Source organism: Ptiloglossa arizonensis, chromosome 7 (assembly GCF_051014685.1).
Source record: "Ptiloglossa arizonensis isolate GNS036 chromosome 7, iyPtiAriz1_principal, whole genome shotgun sequence".
In the NCBI taxonomy this organism is placed as follows: Eukaryota; Metazoa; Arthropoda; class Insecta; order Hymenoptera; family Colletidae; genus Ptiloglossa; species Ptiloglossa arizonensis.
In genome coordinates, this window is record NC_135054.1 from 15,454,496 (window position 1) to 15,481,172 (window position 26,677).

A 26,677-nucleotide genomic window follows, 5' to 3' on the forward strand; every position below is an offset into this window, starting at 1 on the left:
GGTACGTAAACATTGGATGAGATTCTACTTGAGTGTGAAATAGATGATAAAATTGAGTTAAGTTAGCTTGTTCATTTTTACTGTTCGATAAAATTAAATTAATCTGGTCGTGTGTTAGGTTGGATACGGTCGAGGTAATAAGTCTGAGCTCTATTATACGTTAAGTATGTTAAATGGTTTTAGAATGGATGGACGAAGCGAAACAGTTGAAGCATGTACACCGTTCTAGGTAGATAATATACTTTTAGACTAAGTATGATAGATTATTTAAGGTGGAGAGAAATTAAGTTAAGTTTGAAGTAGTGTAATACGTTAAGGTCGGACAGTTTGATTAGTCGGGTATATGTTACGTAAATTAGGTTTCCTTATTTCAATTAGTCCGTACACGAAGTATCGCGAACGTGGACTGCTTTTTCGTGCAGTGAAATTTTGCACGTTGTACACAACACGCGGCACGCTGTAATTATTTCAAATTATACCGTGCAACGAACTCTGGAATTATGTAACGCCACATCGTCTAATTGTTCTTCGCGCACTCAGATTAATGCAGACTAACGAAGCCGCTGTCGAACTTTATTAATTCCATGGCACAACAACTCGTCGTAGAGTAGCAACTCTTCGCAAACAGATTGGCTGCTGTTAACAATTATTTGTCGATGAAGATCACGAATTTCGTGGTGCACTACCACAGACAGACTCGAGAGAATACGCTCGAGCATATAGTATTGCATCGTTACTTTGAAAAGTAAATACGCGATAGCGCCCCAACGAAGATAACAATTCAAAAGTCTGTTAATTATGGAGTTTCTCTAGCCTTAAGGTTCGAACGAAAGAATTTCACGACACATTTTACGCGTACGTTCACATGCTGGCTGCTTGTGAATTATAGACACGAGTAACACCTTTTCCTGAAACTCATATACACAGAAATAAAATAATTTCAAGAAATATTCTATCGACAGAGTTCTTTCGAATTATTCCACTTGTTTATTTATTCTAAATATTCATAATATTTAATAATACCCTTCTCAGAAAGCACACACGTGTATGTTTAATTTTGAAATGATTTTTTCGTAATAAGGAACTGAGCAGTAAAATTGAGAGTAAATATTCATTCTTGGGGAGGTTGATTGGGAAGTTCACAGACACTTGGTCAATAAATTTCATACATGAAAATGTATGCTGTGTTGCTATCTGGCAAGCATCATCAATAGCTTACACGAAGTTTATTAAGATTGTGATAACACCACCCGCACTTGCCACCAAGAGGGCTCTTCATCCGATCCTAATCTCGCAAGTTCTCACCCAACCATCGATTCTAATATATAGAGCCTTCGATCTACCACCGAATGTCGCTCGTCGAGGATAGAATCTGCTAGGTAACTTTAATAATGAGTCCAATATGGTTTAGGCAGATAATTGTAGCTCCTCAAAGTCAGTTTCCTGGCGGTAAATCACGCCAGCTACGAGTTTCTGCTTAAAACGTTATATCAGCTTGCCACACGGTTTGAAAGACAGAGTGTACGAACCTATAGGTGTGAACAACAGCTAGCTATACATTGGCATTCTTTTTATCATTTCGTACAGCTTCAAAATTCTCTTGGCAGGTAATTAAAATTATATTCCTCTTATATATTGAGAGGATACAATGACAGGAAAAAGTGACGTGAAAATTAATGGAAAAGTTTCCGAGTTAGTGGATGACAACGCGATTATAATTTATTTGACATTATCCATGTTCATGTATGATTAACTATCGACTTTTAAACGTAATAGCAGTATACAGCTAAGGTACATGAGATGTTTATTAATATGAAGGAAGTATTGCAACGATGAATTTAAGCCTATACAGCATGAAAAAAAAAAATTAGTATTTGTAGTATTTTTTACGATCTAAGAATATTTAACATTGACTTTGTTTCGTTGTATTATATATTCAAGGTATAAATATATACCTTGTCTGTACATTAAAGGTACCACCGTTTCAGTGGTATAGTGATATTTAATGTACAGACAAAAATTATTTCTAACAAAATTGTTAGAATCTTTTAAAAATTGCATGAAAAAGTTATTAAACGAAGCCAGTCTAGATATCAAAATGCATCGACGTAGCGAAGAAACGTTTTAACAACTTTGAAAGTTTCGAACGAAAAGTCTTTAAGCTGACTGACAGCCATTTTGAATTTTTTCTCTTCAAATATGTAAGTAGTTGGTAAAAGACGAAGAAAAGTGTAACTCTAAAACAAGGTCACATTGGGGTAACATTGACATGAACTTTTTTCATTGTCTCAGTGTCCTCGATCGAGCTTTGGAATACTTCCCAAGTATTAAGAAACACCCGTGTATAAGGTATCATTCGAGTACCTAACTGGGTATGGTGGGGATAATTGTTCAGTGACTTCGAGCGGTTAAATTTTTTGGTCTCGAGAATAATAAATATTCTCACAGACAAAAGCCGATCATACAAGAAGTATGATATAATATACCTATGTAACATTACGCAATACAAAATTGTTAAGTTATATTAAATCTACAAGATCGAATTCTGATAATAAAAAGTTGAATATCTTGGAAACTATGCCTGGCCATAATTTTATTAAAACTTATCCAACACCGCTCAATAAAGTTCACAGATTTGCGATATTTATTATGTAAAGTATTAAAAGCTTATAGATAAAATTGAGTTGGCGGTTGAATACTATTTAATCAATTTTAGTAAATTTTAATAAAGTATAAAACTTTAAAACTATCTCGAGATTACAATCGATAAAGAAGAAAAAATATAAAAGTTATCGTTTTGGAAGTGGTCTCGTATAATCAGATTGCACACCTTCTTCATAAAAAGTGACATTTATTCAAGAATCGATTAAAATGAAATGTTCACTGAATGTTCACATTTTAATAAATACGGTATGCAAACGTAAATGACTTGAAGAGTTTTACTTATTCTATATACCTCTGAAAGATGCAATTTACAGTCTTTGTCAAATAAAAAGAAGTAGCGACTACTTCGTTTTCATTTGACTCCGAATTACTTGCCTTAAAAGCGTTTCGTTCTCGTCTTTCTCGTCACTTTCATCATCTTTATCATCTTATTTCTTCTTGTGCACTATTTAAAAGAGTTATTTTTTTACACACATTTACCTTCTATTACACCGAGGCATCTGCGTACAAATTTTTTCATTAGTTCAAAGATAAATTAGTTTTATATGTCGTAGCTATATTTGTGACATATTTAACCAACAATAAGAAGTTGTGTTCCCTCACAGGTCGATTTAGGAATAAAGAGATCGCTTGTACGACACTGCACTTCTCTTAATCTTCCTGATCCAGCTTTAACCAACGTGTTTTAATTAGTCCAAAGTTTCTCTACCTCTACAACTTAGTTTCCATCTTCTTAATTCCTAGAGTTCCTAAATTTTTACAAAAGTATAGACCCATTCTTTTCCATTAGTCTTTAAAAAACTCTTTATTTAAAATTTCGTAAAATTGCAAGACCACTTACCGAGTTTATCAAATTTTGTAACAATGAGTCACTGACAAATAAGTCACTGTAAACTATTAACATATACTGAAGAGTAATTTCTTTTTCTAGATAAAGTATGTGTAACAATATTTGCAGTATATCAAAGTACTACTACACAATCGTTACTACACAATTTGCAGTATTAAATTAAATCAAATTTAAAATAGTCGATTGTAGCGAATACAACTAAATTCTTGAAATTCTTATACGTCCACCGGTGACCATAATGTTTTACAAGTTTGAAACGTTTACAACCACTTGGTCTCGTATGTATCCTAGTTTAAACGATAGGATCAGCATTTTTACACGAAGGAAAGCTCAAAAGCTCCGTACAATCTACCCTGGAAATATTCAGACGTTTATCGTTCAGATCAACTGAACATCGCAGGTACATTGTATTATACACGTGCATAATCCATATTCGATATCGAGTGATGTTAGGCGAAGCGTACAGCTGGTGTCTGTCGGACACTGTCTTTGGTATCGATTTGCTATTTGGAAGTGGTTGAAGATTAGAAGATCACGTCTCGATGCGCAAAAATGTTCAATGTCACCGCTATAGAAGCCAATCTGCTCGTTCAATTGAATAAATCGTGAGCGATGAACATCATAAACAAGACCTTGCCCAATCGTGTATTGATCGTACAAAAGAGATCGATCTAAGGTAATGACCTTTGGCTACCCTGTTAATAGCGTAATTCGAAGCCATAGTGCAGGACAAAAGACCAGAATTGGTCCGTGTTACGACTCAACAACATTCTAAACGACTACAATAACAGAAAAGCAACTGAAATAAAAGAAGAGAGAAAAGTTCCGAAAGTTAATTAATTACGAGAAAATTCCTACCATTTTAGTACGTTAGCAGAGTGGTATGAAATGGAAAAACGAAATTTCAATTCAGTTTAAAGATACAGACATCGAGTCATTACTTTTAACACTTTTAGTTATCGGTGAATACTAACGACCAATTACGACCATCAATTACGCTCTCACTAATTTGCATTGTAATTAGTTTTCGTTAACCTATTTGGTGGAAAAAGCGACCTAGACTGAGAGCTAATGGATCGAAACAAAATTTACTAGTTAAACACATATTGATAGATTTTGATGAGTTTTATTTTATAATGTAGCGATACCTCGATCGAATACAATAATCGATTTCTTTTCCTCGTATTTGTTGATTGAATCGATTAAAGTTCTCTCAGAAAATATCATACCCAAAAAAATTAATTACATTCTACGCGTTTCAGGGTGAATTTAAAATAAGTCTACGCTTTTGTTACAATAACTAAAATAAAAAAGATATCTTTTGCGTTTCACGAATATAATACCTACATTAATGTACACTCTAAGAAGTGCATTTCTATCTTGATCGTGTATCTCGAATAATTTTCGATAAATTTACCATTTGTTTCTTCGCAAGATTGTGTCTGGATATTGTGGAAAATTAAATGTCGAATTCTGTCAAATGTGAAATGTCAGATAGCCGAAGAAAATGTCGGTCAAACGAGTTAACGAAGAATTGTTGAGCAAATGTACCAAATTGCAGTTCACATTCCGACTGGTCCGCAAGGGAAACTACTAACATCAGGTCTGTTCGAGGGCACTCGACTGTATCAAGGTGTATTGTAAAGTTCATACCCCGTCCCTGCATATCTCCCTTCCGATAGTTTTACTACGATCCAGGGTCGAACCTGAATGCGGATACGTATATACAATTTCACGAACTCGTATCCGGTTTGGTGCAAACTCACCGTCATTGTTCAATTCATCCCATATGCAATATATCACCTGGCTACGTAACTATTGTCTCCTCGATCGATTCGCAATTACGTCGCGTGTTAACAGCATCAACATCTGTTAATGTGCAGCTCCGAAACAATAATAGAAGCGTCACGGTCGACATTGCGAAATTAATCAACGCAACGATTTTTAGGAAACACTTTCGGCTGAAATTGCGCGCAATTTTAAATAAAGACTTCAATTCGTCGAACACTGCTTGAAAATAATATCGGTGCAACAATTGAGGCAACGATCGAACGTTCGATGGAGAGGATAACCGCTCGAAAAATTACCAGACGTTTGTAAAAACGATTCGAATGTAAAAAAGTTTCGGTAGAAATTTGAATAAAGGAAAAATTCGATAAGAAACCTAGCAGGAAGAGTTTGCGACAAAAATTTGTCATCTTGGGTGTACGAAATGTCTCGTAGCGATACAACCGAGAAGGGGATTTTACACGAAAAAAAAAGAAAGAAAAAAATAAAAAAAATGTGGAATACATTTTTTTTTATACACGAGGCTCCGTTCTCGAGAAAATTGATTCGAAAGATACGAGTTATGCGCGCGCCAGACTCGCGAGTCTCATATTCGAGAATCTCTGGCGCGGGAGCCCCGAACGTCTTCATGGTCGATTTGCTCGTGAACGTAGCGTCGTAGGAAAAAATTTTATTCCACGTTTTCGATTTACTTTTATGCGAGGAATCACCTTCCTTTCGTTCACGGTGCTCGATGCGCGACAACCTGTCGAAGTAGGATGTCCCTTGTACGATAACCTAGCAGCAATTTCTCTCGATCGTTTAAGATTTTCTATTCCCAACGATAACGTCTGTATCGACGTGGTGTACTCCGTACGTCGTTGAAACTCCGTTCGATTGACCGTACAATGTTCCATTAGCCCGTAGAATTTACCGTGGAACACGGTTTTCGATTACAAGTACTCGGTAGCCTAGAAAACGATCGTCAGAGGTCAAGAAACTGAGAGACGCAATTTCAGTGGAGGGCTGGTCGTTAAATATTGACTAAAAAGTAATGAGCCAGCCACTTATTATGCCCGAGATTGTAGAATAGCCGTGGACCGTGGTGCTGAAAAGGAAGGAAACGCTTCGCGGTCTGGTCACTGGTTCTTGTGTAGTGGACAGCCATTGCACACACAGACCCGTGGATGAAGAAGCGGGCGAGAAACCGAAAAAGGAAACGAGAAAGAGGGACGCGTGGAGATTACACGAAGCGTGATACACGATGAACTACCACTGCGAAGCGGTTGCGCGGAATTCTCTTTCACTTTAGACTACGCTAATGTATTCTATTGAGGGTAACCAGCGCTAGCTGGTAGCCCGGCCACAATTCCAGCGTTTTAAATAGTAAGGCACCCGCCACCTTAGCATTCATGATTTTGGCAGGTACCCGGGCCACGTCCACTCGTGCCAAATCACCTGGCCCGTTCGACGTAAAACGTTGAAGATGGAATGGCCTAGATCGGACAAGCCACTTACGTTACGCTACGTTCACGTCTTTCTCCACGCGGTGTATTGTGTTTGCTTTACGTTGATATCGAGCGCGCGCTGCAGCTGTCCGAGTGCTTGAGAAAAAGCACGGCTGGATTCCATAAAACGAATTTCAACCGGGACCTAGATCGACCGCTCGAACATTTCGGAGCGCGAGTTCTTTCTTGAAAACAAAAAACCACCCGAAATCGTTTATATCGGCGCGCGAGAATCTGTACGGGGGAGATGGAAATTTTCGGAGATTCGTGGAAATTGTAAAGTCGCGTTAAAAGTGTCCCTTTCGATTGGGAAAAGTTACGTTACGATTCACGGAGGGGATATCGGTGAAAGAAATATATTTTTCGAGATTGAATATTACTTATGGAACGATTGAACTTTTACGGGCTAGGAAATTGTTAAAAGTGTATTTTATACGTACAATTCTTGCGGTAATTGAAAAGCTCGTTAGACATTTTACGGTGAGAATTGCATTACGGTTCAAAGAGAAAGATACCAGCGAAGTGAATACATTTTTTAAAGTTAAATATCACTCGTGATCGTTATTAAAATTAATTCCTACAATGGCTGAAACGTTATCGTCGTTAGACATTTCACGGTAAAGAGGGAATACAAAGTTCTTAGATAAGGCGTGAAACGTGAAATAAAAATCGACTCTTATCTCGTAATCTGCTTAGTACGGTCTAATGCTCGAGTAGACTACCCGCCGGTGCATACCAGTAAGGGATGCAACCGAAGACACCGAATGCGTCCAAGTGATTATTTAATTTATTAAATCGTTCCGAGTTGCTCGAGCCACGACAGACGCGACTCCTCTTTGTGCAGGTAAACCCCCGAAGTAGCAATTGCGGAGACGTGCCGTATCGTACTCCCGCATCGACTTAACATTTCACGCTAACAGAAAATCAACACCGAGGAATTTTCTTTTCCCCCTGTTCTTTCGTGTCCCTCGAAGCCTCCAATTAGAAGTTCCGAACACAACCGCAACGTCGAAGAAGGGAAACTTCCAGCAACCTTTGCCTTCCCGGCAACTCTTTAATGGAATGAAACAACCGAGCACACCGGGCCCGCCATTCGTTCAAACAGCTTACACTTCTGACAATTTCACGCTCGCTGCATTAACCAGCGATCGGATATCCATTGAAACGTCCACGATTCTTGGATATCGTTCCATTTGCCGAGCAAGCGGCGACAACTTCCCTGGGTATCTCTCGTCGCAACGGGACAACTCTCGGTATCGCCGCGGAGATGCTTTTATCGATACAGGTATCGATTATGGAAATGCAGATTTCCGTTACTCGACGATCCGTTACGTAGATGGACGCATTAACCGAGACGCGCGCTCGAGGAACTCTCGAAAAGTGTAATTGTCCCGGTGACGATCCACGTAATTGTATAGCCAACGTATCGAGCATCGCTATCCAATATATCGCGGAGATGGAACGGGCACTTCGCGTCGACCATAAGTTATTTAGCGCCGTATCTATGCGGTCGTTATACCCCGCGTAAAGGGATTTCGCGTGTTACACGACCGACAATGACTACAGAGAATTACAAGCCACAGGGCAGCGGTGTAAATTATACACTGTTGGCAGAATTTTAGAACCACTTTCTCTTCAGGGGACTTACAGAATCGGACGAAATATCAACCCGACGGTCGCTGAAAGAATTTTTCATTTCGTGAATTTTTCAACGATGGAGCACCACGAGGGACCAGATACTCGCTCTGCAGGGTTCAATTACAATAGTTGTTCGAGTATCGATTAATACGACGTATATATAAGCTAGAATATTTTGTCACCATTTTTGAAGAATAAAATAAAATTCGGGTAATACAAGAATAAAATTAAATTGGAAATTAATTTGATTTTGTGGATTCTCCATGCGGTCTTTTCGTATAGAAATCAATTTAATTATTTAATTATCAATTTGATTGGTTTTTGAGTAACTCGGTCGCCTGAATTTTTATAATTTACCAGTTTTCGTAGTTCTAGATAAAAGACACGCGTGTGTGATAAATTTTCTGTAGAATTGCAGAATTTTCCGTAGAATTCTGTGGAATTTCCCGAAGAACTATTAATCATTCCCCCGGCCGAAACGTTTCGCGTGTTCTTCATCTTGCAGTAGGAAAGTTGAGTGGAAATCCTCGAGAGTACGAAGATGCCAGTTTAATCTCTTTAACAAATAAATTAAATCCAGCGAGATGAATCCAAACGGAAGCATCGCGTTGGAATCACCAGGGGATCGGTATTGCTCGTGACTCCATACCAGTACGAATGCATCATAAATGCACAGTATTATTCGTGAGTCCCGGGACATTTGCTATATTTAAAATTACCTTCGAGTTGATACAATCATTCGAGTGTTTAAGGAAACGTTACTTCGTACGATATCTTCCATCGTGAACGAGTATCGTTGGTAACATGTTTGACATCTTACCAAACGTATGTGAATATAAATGTACGAATGTAAATTTTATCTCTTCTTCCTTGGATGAAATTTTTAAGAGGTTCAAACACTGTACGCGAACTTCTTATGTGAACTGAAGCAACTTTCCATGCGTGTTACTACTAGATAATTAAATTGCACGTTCTTGCAGGTACTCAATTATTAAATTAAAATTATCAGTAAATGCTACTCGAATCAAGTGTCTTTCCAATGTATCGTCTTGTCGAGATTTCGATATTATTTACCCGAATCATAGTCGAGTATCTAATAATAATTATTATTAAGAATATCAATATTCCTGAACAATTAATAATAACGTTAATTTTCTGGATCGATCTTACCGAATCGTTCACCGATTATATCCCCACAAAATACCAATTTTCAACTTTGCAATTTTCTAATCTTTTACACGATACATAATAGGAATAATACTACGTGCGTGTATTACCTTCGCTCCGAATTAACCAAATAATTTACTCCTTTTAACGGAACAGTACAATTTCTTTAATTTCGATTTGCGTAATAATCACGATTATTATTATTATCGTAACTAGATATTTAATGTTAATTACTCGATGCATAATTACAACTATTGTGATAATAATATAATACAACGAAATTAGAACAGAAGTTTCGTATCGTTCGTGTCTATCGAATTTCACATTTTCGTCACGATCGAGAAACTATATCATTTATTCGAAATACCGTACTCATGGTAAACGCTACGTGCGCGAAAAACATGCAAGAACAACGATCCGACGTTTGCAATTTGCATTAGAGAGCACGCCATAAAATTGTTCCGAACGGAAGTCGAATCGGTGCAACGAATTTCGCTACTTGAGAATTAGTAACGATCTTGCTGGAAGAGGAGCGTATTTGCCAACTTCCGGCGTACCAACACTCCAAGGATTATCGTGCGGTTCGGTAGGTCCTCGAGCGTTGTGTATCGAAACAGTTAGTCCGTTTGGACAATAATTAGTCCTCCAGGGAAAACGATGGACGACGGGAAGTGCTTAATTGCTGACCTCGGTCGACGGTCTCTGAAATTGGTGTTCTCGTTTGAGTGCTAACGAGAAAATGAGAATCAAAGCAAGACGAAACTCCATTGTCCGCCAATGGAACGCCATAAGTTTATTCGCGCGAACCGATGGAGTCGATTCTCACGTTACGCGAATGGAATTACAATTCCTACAAAAGAAGAGAGAGAGAAAAAAAGTGAACCGGCGATAAATTACGGTTAGAGAAGCGTGGAAAGTCAATTATGGCCGTCGAGGGGAATTAGGGTAGCGGAGGTTGGGTGTGTGCTACAAAATAATCCATACTCGGTGTGGTAGACAAGTAACTATGTTGATACGATACTTGAGATAATTTAAGAAGTCGAAGTTGCGTTAGAAAATTTCCTACAACGGGGTAAAAACAATGGAAAACCTGGACGAGAGTAAATAACGGAGTATAGTTTTCTCCACGATGTTTCGCGAGTACAATAACTCCGAATGGTGAATTTCCCTGGCAGAATATAATTATGATTGCTTTTGTACGCGAAACAACGGAATTTAGAAGGGAAATTCAAGCTTGAAAAATAACGGGACGTTAGCAAAATGTAAGAAATGATTACACGGGTTTGTAGACATTTTTTCAAATTTCAAGTATCCTGGAAAGTCGGCGCAGTGTTTGAGTATGAAGAAAATATTTACCCGTTACCTCGAGGGTTTAATTATTTTCGGTAATTAAAGGATTCTACGCTCGAGTCTAACACACTCGAATGAGAGAAACAAATTATTTCTCTTTCAAATGCATTATATTCGTTCCGTTTAAATATTCGATTGCGAGTTAAAAGATTCTATCGTCTTTTTACAACACAGAAAAGAAAACACGCACTAAAAACGTACCCTCCATTCGATGAAAAATAATTAATAAGCGTCACGAGTATACCATCGAACTTGACCTAACGATTCACTCGTTACTATCCCAATTCTTCGATATTCGTAAATTTTACCAAACTCTGTTTAAAACTCGATTCAATATTCGTCGATGACCAAAGGAGCCCAAGTCGATTGAATTAATTCGGTCCCCTTTCGAAAAATCCCACACGAAGATCGTGAAATAAAGTATACACCGAAAGTAGAAAATAATTTCTCCCGTGTACACTAACTTCCAATCTAATTACCGTACTTGTCGGAGTTTCGCCGCATTATTAGGCCAACGGAAAGAAAACAACGAACGTCCGCAGTGGCCCCGATTCCTTGCTCGTGATTGCATTTTCGAAAATAGGATAGGGAATTAATCAAGAATCAAAGAAGTCACCGGAGAATTGTCGAAACGTCGTCTAGTCGGGTAATGTGCACCCCGGGGGAATAGATATTAAACAGCCAGTAAGCCGAAATCACCGTTCCAAGGAGACATATTGAAGATCACTCGCGCTACTATCGGGGTCAACGCGGCAGGAGTAATTTCTAGATTATACGGCGACAGTGATCCTCCTACCAGCGTAATGACATCGTCTTATAGACCATTATCCTCCTCGGTGGGCTGCAACGCTACCAGCTGCATAACCTCGTGGATTTTGTGTACCAATAATAAATTCATTTTCGTCGTCGAAACTGCGCCCAGTTTCGCCAACGTCGATTGGAAAACTCGAACGTACGACAAAGGACAAGACGAATCAGCTGTGCTGAGATTGAAGAAAGAAATTAAAAAAAAGAAAAAGAAAATACAGTAAAATATTAGCAGAGCTAAGAGAAGAGCGAAGCTTCCGATATGCAACGAGACGCGTCTTCGTTGTTACAAAGAGGTAAATTACACGCTTTGTAAGTCACGAAATTGACTGATTGCGCGAACAGAGGACTCACGGGTTCGTTCACGATTCACGTTTCGCGTGATTCTTCTCTCGCTCGCGGCGAAGAAGAATAACTCGGGTACAAATGTGTCTCGAGCGTTAAGAAGGAGACCGGTCGAACAACAGCGACACTCTTTAGGTGTGTATATTTTCTACGTGAAATATTTAACTCAACGATTGTATCAATAATGACAAAGGAAAGTCCTCGTGGTGTTCAAAGGCTTATCGTTGGTACGTGATGTTCGAAACCGCGAATGATTGTGTGTGCTGTTCGGAAACTAGTGATTCGGTTGAAATTTAATGGTATTCAAATGTGTCGTTCGAAAGCGGTATTGGTATTCCGATGAGCCGTTCAGAGGCTTTAAGGGTATTCTAATGTGCAATTCGTAGGGCGTAGCGATTCACGGTATTCCCTGAGTACAGACGAACCTCTGATATACGAACAGAGTTGTTTGAACGTTCTGTTGTACGAACATTTTGTTGGGTGAACGTTCTTTCATGTAAACGTTTTGTTAGGTGAACGTTTTTTTATGTAAACATTCTGCTAGGTGAACGTTTCTTTTTTTTTATGTTATATGAACATTCATTTATATAAATATTTTCTTAGGTGAACGTTCTGTTGTTCAAACACTATGTTATACGAATATTCTATCGTATGAACGTTCTGTTGTGCGAATATTCTATTACGTTTATATACAATTATATGAACATTCTATTGTATGAACATTCCGTTATACGAACAATATTTTTCCTATTACTATCATTCATGATTGAATATTTAATTGGGAGCACGTTAAGACTAATGAAAATTGAAACAGTTTCCTCTTTACGTAATGTCTGTAAGATCGAGCGCAATTGTTCTGCAAGAAACAAACTTGCAGAAAAACGTTCTGTAATATTGTCGAGTGCCGTTGAGAAAGTTAGCTAATATTTTTCCAGAAAAAGATAGCTGATATTTTTCAGCCGTGCCCAAGACCATGAAAACATAGACAATAATGTTGCAGGGTTGCATTATTTCTGAATGCTTTAATGACGGTCTTAAAAACTATTTAGAGCAAACCTAACCACATGGCTTGAACGAAACCCGAAAGCAATAATATTGAATCTTTGAAAAAGTGACGTATCTCAAGAAATTAACAATTAACACGTCCACGGTCCACCGAACTACGAGTACATCGAATCAGGTTTGAATTCGACAAATATTAAAATCGAGAAAGTTTCTTTAAATCCAGGCTAACAACGAATACTAAAATCGAGAAAGTTTCTTTAAATCCAGACCAACAACAAATACTAAAATCGAGAAAGTTTCTTTAAATCCAGACCAACAACAAATACTAAAATCGAGAAAGTTTCTTTAAATCCAAACTAACAACAAATACTAAAATCGAGGAAGTTTCTTTAAATCCAGACCAACAACAAATACTAAAATCGAGAAAGTTTCTTTAAATTCAGACCAACAACAAATACTAAAATCGAGAACGTTTCTTTAAATCCAGATTAACGACAAATACCGAATCATCTCGGTGTAAAGTGAAATTGTAAAACGTAAGTGTGCAACTCGAGAAAAAGATCAAATATTGTTGCTGTGAGAGCTGATAATTCGCGATTGTAAAACGGGGCCAGCGAACAGTGTCAACGAATTTAAAAGTAGAGATTTTGTACGACGGTGACGAGAAACGTCATCGCGGTTAATTGAATGTAAAAGCTCTTTCGTGTCGCGTTGGGCTAGCCACGTGGCCTTAACAAAAGTCATTAAATCAGAAAGCCCGTTCGTACTCGTAGACGCACTTCGTGACTCGTAAATCGTTCCTGGTGAAAGAAACCAGTGGCACGGACGAACGACGTATGAAATTTTACCTTTACCGTGCCTTTGTACCGCTGATTTTTCATTGTTAACACGAACGACGGTTTCCATCGCTTCCTTTTGCTCGCGCGAGTTTAACGAAACGAATCCCTTTCCACTCGCCGAAAATTAGCACGGGAACAAAAAAAAGGAAGAACGAACAATGCGTTCGCGTGTAACGAAAAAATTTCAGTTCGATTTCCACGGAATGGAAGGCCGATCCTTCGGTATAAACATTTTTTCTTTTTTTTTTTTCGTACACGCATAAACGTTTCAGCGACCCACGAGGCCAGAGGGAATAACATTTTCCCGCGCGCTTCGTTTCAGTATTATATTCGATATCTGACCTTTTTCAGCTTGAACTTCCTGTCTTACCTTCCTTGCTCTTTTTTTATAACACGGTGCGCAGGATGAATCGCATAAGATCAATCATCCGAGTAACTTCAATTTTACTCCAGCTAGGAAAAACGGGGTTTCGACTAAAAATTCTACCACATTGGGCAGAAAGAGGGCTTGCAAGAGGGAAAGAGAGAAGCTGAGGGAATTTTTTCCAAGTATAGACTCTGTAGATATTTTGAGACCAAAATGGAGACTGTTAGGGTAGATACACTGTCCTACGACGCCAAAGACGTCAGTTACGAAAAAACTCATGGAATATTACTAATAGTATAATATATTAAATCTCTTAAAGAATTTCAAGACAAAGTTTCACTCACCCCTTCTGAGATAATTATAGATAAATTGATTTAATCGTAATTGTACGTTTTATAAACGTTTAATTTTACTTGTACGTTCGATTTTGCGTAGTAAAAATAAGTGTATCGTTCACCTTTATTGATATAATATCATGAGTGTTGTTTTTGTTCTTTAAAAAGAATATACCATTTGGGTGAAAAAATGATGTAAAGAAAAGTTGTTACTCAGTTTTTTAAATAAACACGCTTCTAATACGCGACTAGCTCTACGTTAAAATATATATTATATGACACACAAATATTGATTTTGAGATATCATGTATAGCACGCGCCTGAGAAGATTGCATCTGGAGTTATAGTGTAATCGCCCAATCTTCGCCTGGGGTGATGGCTTCTGAACGAATAGGACCCGCCATAATTTCAGATGCAATCTCCTCGCGTGAGAATCATAGATATGTATTACCATTAAGTCCGAAAGAGTCAAACCACAAAACGATTCATGTAAATAATGAGCAAACTTGCTGTATTCTAGTGTGGGTATTCGAAACATTAAATTTTCGAGTAAATGTTGAGTTTTAAGACACTATCTCTCAGTCTAGAGATCGAGAGACCGAGAAATGCATTTTTCTTGCAAACAAAGCCTGCGATGCAATTTTGTTTCTCTTTATTTTCGTCTTATTTCCCTCTGACCCAATTCATACCACACATTTTGGCCCATTGTGTACACAATTGAACAAATAATGCATTCGATAGCATTTATATAAAAATCGTTCACATTCCGTTCTATTAACCGGATGGTAAATCGGTGTAGCTGATTTTGCAAAATCGATGTAAAAAGAAAATCGTTCGTAGGTGCAAAAATTCAATCGCGTTCCATGCACTTCTACAGAAACGAACAAATATTATTCCATTAATTACACCGTATCGTGTATCCTTTGTTTGCGAGTACGGGCACCGCATAACCATGATTAAATTTGAACAAATAAGATATAAAATATGATTTCGATAAATTTTGATACAAATGAAAAGCAAACGTTATTCATTACCGACGGAAGATCGCGTTTTCGAATGAAATTTCGCGGGTTGTTCACGAACGAATCGTTAATAATTTTCATTCGTTACTGGAACGTGAATTTGCCCGATCGGTGTCGAGGTAAAAGTGTACGCGATTTCCTCGAGTAAATAAGTCGCGTTATCGTGGCGACACGTTCGCGAGATACAATCTCTGAAGAATAACTCGATACACGGTGTATCGATACGTTCCAGGAAACGAAAGTCGTCGACTGAAATCAAAAGGAGTGTCTCCTCAATCGTCGTGGAAGTGGATTCCTCCTTTCCATGGAGGACGAACAAAGTTACACGATGCATTTTTATTATGGATCGATTCCAGACGTACTCTGGATACGACGTAAGTGGCGCCTACGAGCAATGGACCCTGCAGAACAGTTTCTTGCAGAGCCTAAAAAAGTGAATTCGAGGGCGGGTATCGTCCACGAAAGTCGGTCATCGATTTAACGCGCAACTGTAAAACGACGGTCAAAGGATCGTGCACCAGCAAGATGAAACCACGGCCAACACCTGTGTCGAGAGTCTTCCGAGCTGAAACTATCGTTACCATCTGGAACTTTTTCCATTTCGGAAGGAAATATTTATTTACTCGCGTATGGAACGCTGATACCGAACAACATCGCGTGGCTCGAATCCAAACGAACGAAAAGTATTGTACAAACAGTCGATGCACGTTCCTCGCCTAACCTATTGCTAATTAGAAATGTTTGCAGAGTTAATATTTCCCGACACGAATACTTTCGATGTTTCAAATTGTATCGATATATTCCTGTGGAAATATTCGTTCGAATGTCGGTTAAAATAGCAATCGCGAGATTCTAAAGAAATATAGATTAACGTATACAGTACGATCGATAACAACAGCGTGTGTCAAAATTGAGATTACTTGTTCGTGGAAGAAACTGTGTATCCTCGATGGAATTTCAAATTCGAATTTTTATATTCCACTTTCGGTAGGAAGTTTCGCGACAGTTCGGCAGTTTTTGGAAACAAAGCCTTCCCGTCTCGCGGGAATTTCACAATCAAGCGATAAATCAGACAACAGCCTATGGATAGACCATCTTCGTGGATTCCTACTTGCTTTCTTGTCTTCCGTTACCCTACATCGCCGTAATCTCGCTCGTATAGCTCCTCATAATTCACCACGTCGGTGTAACAATGTACGAAAAAAATCCGACATTAGCCTTTGAATCCCAAAGCACGTATATCGGATAGTCTAACCGAAATCACACCAAGAACGTATGGCCGTGAGCGATAAGATACGCCGACGAGGTCAAATTTCATGCCACGATGAAAATACAAATTTATCTATTCGTCGTTAGATCTTCGGGAGAGTATCGTCGATTAATTGGCGAGATTCTCGCGATCGAAATGAGTCCAAACACTCCGTTGTTCGGATTGTTTTTAATTATACGTAGTTGGGTGTTTTTCTGGAAATTCCTTGCTCGTACTACAATTAAAAATGACCGAAACGAGGTCGTGTTTAGACTCATTTTCATTGTAAAAACATCAAAAATCCTCCGAGAGCACTCACGTAACGATACCGCGAAAAATACGAATAATTTCTATTTTTATGTAACGCGAGACTCGCTCGCCGTTGCTCCGTCTCGGTGTATTCTTTTCATTTTTCTTGTTGGACTTTTTCAAGTGGTATGGGTGTCCCAATTTCGTTACTCGAAAGCTGGAATTCGAAACACGGAAAAGGTAATCTTTTTTTCTATCTTGAAAACGCGGAGAAAGTAATTTTCTTTCTTTTTCGAAGATACAGAGAAAGTAATTCTCTTTCCTGTTTGAAAACAGAGGCAAAGTAATTTTCTTTCTTGTAACTAAATCTCCGCTTTTGTAAATATTACTTAGTAAGTAATACTTAGAGCTTCGGAGAATCATGTAACGTGGTTTCGGTATAATAATGTTATTACACCGAAATGTTATTACACTGCACTGTAGTCAGCATTAAGATATCACAGTAGAGTACAAGGAAAGAATCGACGCAATACTTCGAAATTACAATAAAAAAAATTTGTATTTTACCGCTCGTCTAGTTTCAAAGGGATCGTCGCGTTTACCGATAAATGAATCTATCAAAGTATTATACATTATTGCCCGTCGTGGAGTGTTCTGTGTCCCCCAATTTGCAAGCCAAATGTTAATGAGAGGATCAGTGAGAAATCACGGCGAATCAAAACAGTGGGGTATATTTATATTATAGTTAATTACACCGTGTCGGTTAATGTACGCTAATTAGGTGCGTTACCAATTACTTGTCACTGCATCACGCTTATTGGACGCATTGTTAACAATACAGTGGTTACTCTGTATATAATTGAGTAGCGCTACTCTGCCGCTTAATTTGAAAATTCAATGACATTTCGGAGAAAGTAAGCTCCCGCTGTTTCATTGAGACGCGTGTTCGCAGTTCGGTGATATTTAACACTTTGTCGAACAAATTAGTTGTTTCGTTTAACGCGGGCCAATCCATTAAAATATACAGCGCGGATAATAACGTTCAACGCGAACGAACGTAGTTCCAACGAGACGCGTAAAATCGAAGTACCCCGTCAAACAATTTCCTAGTTTGTCGGAAATGCGCACGAAAGCAATTTTCATCCAACTCTGGTTCAAGAACGACGAAAATACACCAAGGAAGTTTAATTTCAAACGAAATTCACCGTATGTCAAAGTTGAACGCTAATAGCCTTCGTTAAAATTATTCCTTGGTAACGTGTACTCAAACTTCTGCAAACATCGCTAAAAGTCTTTCGATAAGAGTCTGTTGTGTTTCGTTGTCACGTTCGTTTCGCTTGTGTCAACGTCGTCAAATCTTCTCCCTTTTAGCCTCACTTAGACTACGGAGGATAGGAAAATGTCACCAGGGCCAAGACACGAGTAACAGACGAGAATGGTACACCGTAGGAATTTCTTTCCGAATTGGAACCGTGTCGTGGCAAGATCTTCAATGAGAATCGTTCGGTAGAATAGAGATGTTTACCTCGTCAGCAATTTCTCGAACGATTAAACGACGATCAGCGAGAGTTTCTGCGCGAACTTGAGCAATTGTTTCATCGTTACGAGCCATATTCTTGTTGCGGGGTTGAATCTAACTATTGCGTGTTTGTCGACGATTCGATCGTAAGTGTATTTACCGACACCTCGTAGCGTGTCTGACTTTTGGACTTCTTAGTGAATAAAAGCACCTCTCTGCGATATATATCGTTTAAAATTACAAACATCGAAAACGTTTCGCGACAATTCTCGAGCTACGAAACCAACGATCCTGCTACGGAACACTAGAAGCGCAAACATCTTCAAACGATCTCCGTCGTGTCTCAAGAAACAGTGTTAAAACTTTTCTATTCTTAAATATCTCTAATACTTTAAAAACATCTAAAAAAAAAAGAAAAAACAATTTCAAATTTTACAGACGGTTATAAAACATAGAGGTCGAAAGTGACACTACTTTCTTGCAAGCTTCGCCAATCGTTTCTACAACGAGATTTAATATTTTCAATAAACTCGGATATAATCTCGACCAGTGGTCGTCGATCTTCCCGGCCACAATATGAAAAATAATTTCGCACGAGGGCGGGACACGTGCCCCGTAATAAAGCGATCCATTCGACGGCTCGGGAGGCATCCTTCAGCCATCAAACGAGCGATGCACGAAACCAAGCTACATCCAATCACATCGCATATATTATTAACTCCTCGTCGACGTTCTCCCGCGGTGGGTACGCTCGCGGATACGTATCCGCGAAATGACGGATCGTGGTACACGAAGCGAGCGGTGGTCATATCGGTGAAATTGGAACGTGAAACGTTATCGCGTTTCGCTGCGGGGGAGAGAAAGATATTTCGGGGGGAATCACCGGCTTAAATCGCCGCCAATATCCATCGATCGTGAGTCGTGTTCTGGTCTGCATAGGAAACGCGAATTTTCCATGCTGGAACGAAACCCAACGACAACGATACAGAGACGATATTCCCTTTGCCTTGGTCCCACTGAGAACCTATCGGCCGAGAATCGACGAAACTCGCGAAATCGGTGCACTTTGTCCTTTCGTATTTCGAGCACGTAAATGTAGACGAGTAGATCGTAAACGCGACGTCAGAAAAGCATCGCGAACCGTTCGTTTCAAGATCGATCGAAGAAACAGAAAGGACAGCACAAAGGACGTCTAAGCGAGCCGGTTTCGATGTGTGCGTGCAAAAGACTTCATAAACAGGACGCTGATTTCCGTTCGAGTTCGATTACCGATGATGGTTTGTATGTTTAGTCGAGAGGGACCGAGAGTCGAGTTCAGGAGCACTAATACTGTATCGCTGACGAGGAACATCGTCCAATTGGCGATCTTCGATACGGACGAAATTGGCACAGACGAGGCATTGAGAAATATTAGATACGTTTTTTTTTTCTTTTCTTTTTTCTTTCGTTTCTTTTTTTTCGGGGCTGAGATCCGTGCTCGAGAAGCGAAAAGTATTCTCGACGTTACGGAGAAATGTTAACGGAGATAGATGGAAATGGATACGAGACAAATTTGATTGAATAATAACATTAGGTAGGATGTTTCTCTTTTTCTTTTTTTGTTGCGGTTGAGAAACGAAAAGTATCGTCGAAGTTACGGGTGAAAATTAACGGAGATGGAAGGAAATGGATACGAAACGAATTTGATTGAATCGTTGGCGAGAAATAAATTTGGCGCAGAGGAAGCACTGAAAAATATTAGATACGATTTTCTTTTTTCTTTTTTTTTTGCGGTTGAGAAACGAAAACTGTCCTCAACGTTATGGGTGAATATTAGCGGAGATGAAAGGAAATGGATACGAAATCAATTTGATCGCGAGTCCGATACGAATCGTATCATCTTTTATAAAATGTTGCATCGGGTCAGAGTGACGACATTTACAACTCGGTGAAATTTCGATTCGAATACTGTTTTCATATTCAATGTTCGTTTCTGTGCCCGTTACTTTTTTTTAGACGTTTAATTAAACACGTATTTCGGGCTCCGGGGGCAGTTTTCACCCCTTGAACGTGCATATCCGTCAATGAAAGAAAAAAGGAGCAATATTTTTCAATGCTCTGTGCATCGAGCTGTGATGTTTCTTCTGTGAGTGCTATTAGAGTTTCGTTTCATATATTCTGTCTGATCGATCATTCTGCATCGACTCTTAAGGTTTTATTATGGTTTCGGCAAACGTTGAATCCCCGATATCGATGAAATGATTGATCAAAGTGAACGCTGCCGATCTGCAGGAAAATTCGACCGATTTGTAGAGGATAAGAGAGCGACGGAATATCCGGGAACTCGATATATAAAGATATCGTGTAACGTCACGGAGGACGTTCGCTGGTGACACACGATAGCCAGATATTCAACTGCGTGTGTGTCTATGATTCGACTGTACATTCACCTATGACGATAAACAAAAACAGAGTAAGAAACGAAACGGATGCCTACCAGAGGACACTGAAAAAATTCGTGACAGATGATCCACCGAAAACACGGAGCACGGAACATTTTCACACGTGGCTTTGTTTTCGAGGAAAATAATAGCGAAACACCAAGGGGTGCACGTACACTGCAGCCACGTTCTCACGTGAGCGACACGGTGCGGAATATAATTTAGACGCCCTTTAGAAACGACCCTTTTTAATTGTTCCGCGCGTGTTTGCCCTGGGAAACGTTGTTTCGTGCAGATTCACCTTGCACGCGAGGATGTAAACGAGAGTTTGAATAAAAATCGATACGTTCGGTAATTAAAATCGAACGAACCGTTACCTTCGAACGATTCTATTTTCCGATAAATGTGAGTTGAAAAAAAGAAACAAATTCGCTGGACGATCAAACTAATAAGCAGTTTCTACGTGATTCCTTATTTATTTTACGTTTCGATCGTATCTGTTGTCCATCTCTTAGAGAATATCGTTATCTTGAAATTTTATTTCGCACCGTTCGATCCATCAAAGAGAACAGTATTTCACGCGTGTCTGTAGGATTTTCGATACCGCAATTCTCGATATCGAAGCTACGTGTAAAAATAACAAAAAAAAATCGTTTCACACGCTCGATTTGTTTTTGAGCAAAAAGTCTCCCAGTTTTTTCTCCTACCGCAGTCCTTGCCGCGCTTTGTATCGCGAGAAACGAACGACAGAAGGGGACGAAATTCGATTTTTTAGAGCCGGACTTTCGAGGAGAGACGTTAAAAGCAATTCGATGCAGTTTATAAAAGAAAGTTTTTAATATATCCCGTTTAATGGCGAATTTTTACGCGCGAGAAAAACGTAATACCGTAACGGCTCTGCGATGAAAGAAAACCGTAAAAGTTTCGCAGGAAACGTACCCGACATTGGACCCAATGGAGTGTACTTAATAATTAATAATTTAAGAACAAAAAAAATGGATAGTTGTGAGTCAAGAAAGCTGTAAAAAAAAATTCTCAATACCTCCGATCGAGATTTTAAAATGTAACGAGCGTCATTAATCGTCGAAGAAACAGTTTTTCATTCGCTGTTGAACGAAACAAGCGCTCATTCAATGGAGTGAACATTCACGGACCGAAATGAAGTTCGTTACGAAAATATTAGGAAACGAATAATTTCATTCGATTGTTTTCAACACCGCGAAACAAATGTTGTAGCTCCGAAATGGAAATTCGTGCACACTCTGAGACCACTAATTACAGAGCAAGAATAAATTCATTTTCTCCTTTACTCTTCGCGAAAGCGAGCTTAAACGACTTTGCACGAGAAGAGCTTTTTACCCCAACTAAAAGACGGAATAATTAACCCTCTTACGTTGCAATTTTGGAGAAATTAAATGTTACGCGCATAAACACCGCCGAAAAAAATTGAAACGAATGAAAAATTTGAAGTACCCTTAACTATAGGATTTCTTGCCTATATATGTATCCTTCGTAACGCAACTATTACGTTCATCGCTTACGATAACAAAAACGATATTACTTTCGCAACAATATTGCCGTTTCTCAAGGTAGCTTCCTCGTTCTTGAAGCTTGCGCTGTAGCGTTGCTTAAATCCCAACGATAACTTACAAAAATTCAATTTCGAATTATTTCAAAAACATACCGAAGCTTTAATTACAGTTACTTTATAAATATCGAAAACGATAGTAACTCAAAGTTGATAATTTAACAAAATACAATAACGACAGGATATCGTTCTTTCCGAACGAAAATACAACGTTCCGCAAATTGTTGGAACAGTGACTCAGGAATGATTCTTCGTGACAAAATACAATACATCGAAAATGTACAATAAAATTGGGCAGGTTAAGTATCGTTTTGGAGAAAATCAATTTCGAAAATTTACAGCACACGCGTGCGGTTCAGTATAATTTGGCTAACGCGTCTGCCCATTATTTGTTATTTCTACTTATATTGGTATTTGTAAACATTGGCAGTGATGTAGTATAGCGCGTTATCAGTGGTTTCCAATAGTTGGAAAATAGAAATCGAACAATACCGTACTGTAACGAATATAGAAAATATTGATAAAAATAAGGAATAACGGGCAGACGTGTCGACCATATCGATCAATGATCTTTAAAATTTATTTTCTCGCCAAACAAGCATCGCGTAAAAATATTTTATTCTTATATTTATTTTTCTCATTTTACGCGAAGGATAATCTCACGTCCGCTAGTATTACATTTTGCGCAACATCCAGATTTATACCAGCACTTTGTAAGCTGTCATATGATTCCGGAAAAGAATACCTTATATCACTGATAACGCCATTTTGACGCCTCATACTTTTAATGAATTTTATTATTCTTCGTTTAATCGATGCAATATCATTTGCATCTCTGTCTACTTCCCTCGAATTTCCATTCTATATTATTTTCTTAATGCAATGTTGTTCTTGTTTTATTTTTAATAATGATCTCTGCTAATGAAATGTATCTTTGATAGTTTTGGAAAAATATATTTTCAATTTTCATTTGCTATTTATATCGTGTCAACGTGTATCGTTGCCTGTAATAATGGTGAAATGTTTTTGTAAAAGGAATTGTTACGTAAAATACGATAAAAGGAATGTTAACTATCAATAATAACTGGTAAGCATTGTTGAAAGTGTACTTGTAAAAATGTCAAATATCGTTGTTCAAGAAATCGCACTGAGAATGTGATAATTGCAACGTCCACGGCCCAACTATGAGAAACCACCATCGTTAATTCTGAACGAAACGGTCATAAAGGATCAAGGTGGTCCACAGGACATCTCTGAAGACAGAACTTGCAAGGAAAAAGGTACGAGGGCCAAGAAGATGACACTATTAATTCTAAAAGGTATTATGAACAGCTGGCCAAACTAAGCACTGCGTTTAAGAATAAAATATCTGCACTCGTTAACAGAAGAAGAATTAGCCATGCACCAAATTCTTCTTGGGGTCGTTAATTTATAAATTATTTCAAACGTAAGAAAAATTTATTCAACCACGAATGATCGTAGATGCGGTCTCCAAATGTGTTCGATCGAAAAATTTAAATTTTTATACAAATGGAGTAAACGAACTTTGAACGAAATAAGAAACCGTCCTAGCCAGCAATGAACATTGCATCTGGAATTAATTCCATCGTTAAATATTAAAAAGAAACCTTGGAAAAAGAGATTTTATATCATAGAATGATCTACTTCGAGAGGAAGCTATTTGTAAACTAGGTTCGTGCAACATATTTTTATCTACAAAGTTGGAAATTTGTTAAATTTCGGGCAATGATATCGAGTGCATTCTGGACTGCCTCCGTGCACCTTTCCTAATTTTGTAAAAGCACGGAACACGAGCCAAAATCCATAATCATGAATGGATCCGTCAATGCAGTCCTCTCGTGGTCACGTTTCGGGCGCATCCTCTAAACGCGAACACTGCACACTGCAGTTACTTGAATAATCTCGTTTACCAGCGCCTCAAAGGAAACGCAATACGCTGAGCTACTGATTATACGCATAAAGATAATATAAATCTCGCGCTAAACAGTAAGAGGTTCGTTATCGGGCGACAGTTTCGTATTTCGCCACCTTGTCACTTCGTTCTGTTATCAGCGCACGATATCGTAACATTCGAAGCAGAAATTTTTCCACGTAAAAAGAAAAGAAAAAATATAAAAGAATCTTCGTTTATTCTCCTTCGAGCTGAAAATAATTACGCGAAGAGAAGAAGACATCGAACAAATTTATCGAAGAGGAAACAATATTTCTTTGCTCGTCGTGCAGAAAATATAAAATAATTCGTGAAGGCTCCTTTCGTGAAAAAATAAATGGAATTCCGTCGCTCGTTGGTATTTCTACTCACGATTATAAATATTGACGGTGACGTGATTCATTTTCCACCGGATATCTTCTACTGGCTGATTTATTTCTGTGTTTATCGAGTTACTACAATGTCACGATAAAGCTGAACATTGCAACGAGCGATTTCTCAATTGGGGCTATTCAGGTCGGTGAGTGACATAACGAGCACTTAGCTGACAGAAGTTCAGTGAGAAAAATGTATGCAAAAGGTACTAAAAGTCCTTTGCCGTTCAAAGCTGCCGTGAAACTGTACGACGGATTAAAGACTGACAGTGGAATACGATCGTTCCGTTCGTTCACAGTAGTCGAACGAGAAATTTGTAAACGACAATAGCAACATTTCTAACAATTCGTGCTGGAACAATAAAGACTCGAACCATTAACCTCCGATACAAATGAAGCCTGAAAACCTGTTGTATTACTTTCCATTGTGTCAGTCTCGACTTTCAGAAACACGCACTAACAATAAATTAAATAAGATCGCGCCGATCCGGATGCAAGCGAACGCACGCGCGCGAAATTAGAATTTTTCGAAAACAAAGAGGAACATGGACGCAATTTCGTTCCAAAAACTTTCAATTTATTCTCCTACCGACAGATTGCCAAAGGTAATTATAAAATTGTACCACAAGTTACTCCCCATTTTGTGCAAGCCAAAGGGAGCAATTGTAAAATAAATTTACACCAATTGCGATGGAACGAAATGTTAATATTACCCATTCGTGGATTGAGTTTTCAAGAATCGAAAAATTGGAACGTTTTTGCTCGATTCTTTCCAGCAAAAAAAAAAAACAAATTCCACATTTTCGGGAGAATCGATTCGTTGGTTAATAAGGATATTTTTCTACCGATTCCTCCAGCAGAGTATCCTCGATCGTTGCGTGAAATAAATAATAGGATTCGTTTTGCGCAACGTCGAGAAAAAAAAAAAAGAAGAAAAAAAGAAAAATGGTCTCTCGATGCCCCTGAAATTCAGAACGTACCGCGGAATTTCATTCCGCTCGTTAAAAAATACTCCCGCGTTGGATTCTTGCGCGCGGAACGAGCGTTCTCGCGGGCCGAGTGAAATTCGCAAATTGCGCGTGAAATTTTGACGAGCGGCTGCAACACGGGACGACACTTCTCGAAAACCGTATTTGCAAACTGGCCGTACGTTGCGTTCTCGAACTGTCGCCGACAGGGCGACCCCTTAATTAAAAAAGTATCGCGTAAATCGTCGTGGATAACACCGGCGCGGATTCGTATCCGCTCCGACCCAACGCGCCGCTACCATCTGGAGAAACAAGGTCGCTGTATAAAATTTAATACCGCTTCCCATCTCCATTTCTTATTCAGGACATACCGCATACTCTCAATTCGCGACTTACGTAACCAGCACACTCGGTACCATCCTGTTCCTTCCGTCCACTGTACTCGGTACACGGAACGATCGTCTACATACGCCGCAGAGATGAATTCTTCGTCCCTGCAGCGTGTACCAGATCCTCGAATCCCCTCCGCCTTACGTCCCTTCATTTTCTCTCCGATTCGTCCTCGGAGACTCGACTCAAACTCTCCCCTGTATCACCATACGGAAAATTCTACGCGCCTTACGAACCGTACGAAACGTGTGTTCCTAAAACATCGAATACGTAACCAAGCGAAACTGTAACTCGAACGCGTTAAA

The 26,677-nt window shown here is 38.8% G+C and overlaps 1 protein-coding gene across 9 annotated transcripts in view; it reads right to left on the reverse strand.

Annotated features, from left to right (window-relative positions):
* The window catches only part of Cask (peripheral plasma membrane protein CASK), a 266,805-nt gene that overhangs the window by 133,014 nt on the left and 107,114 nt on the right, over positions 1 to 26,677 (reverse strand). The gene's annotated exons all lie outside the window — the stretch shown is intronic.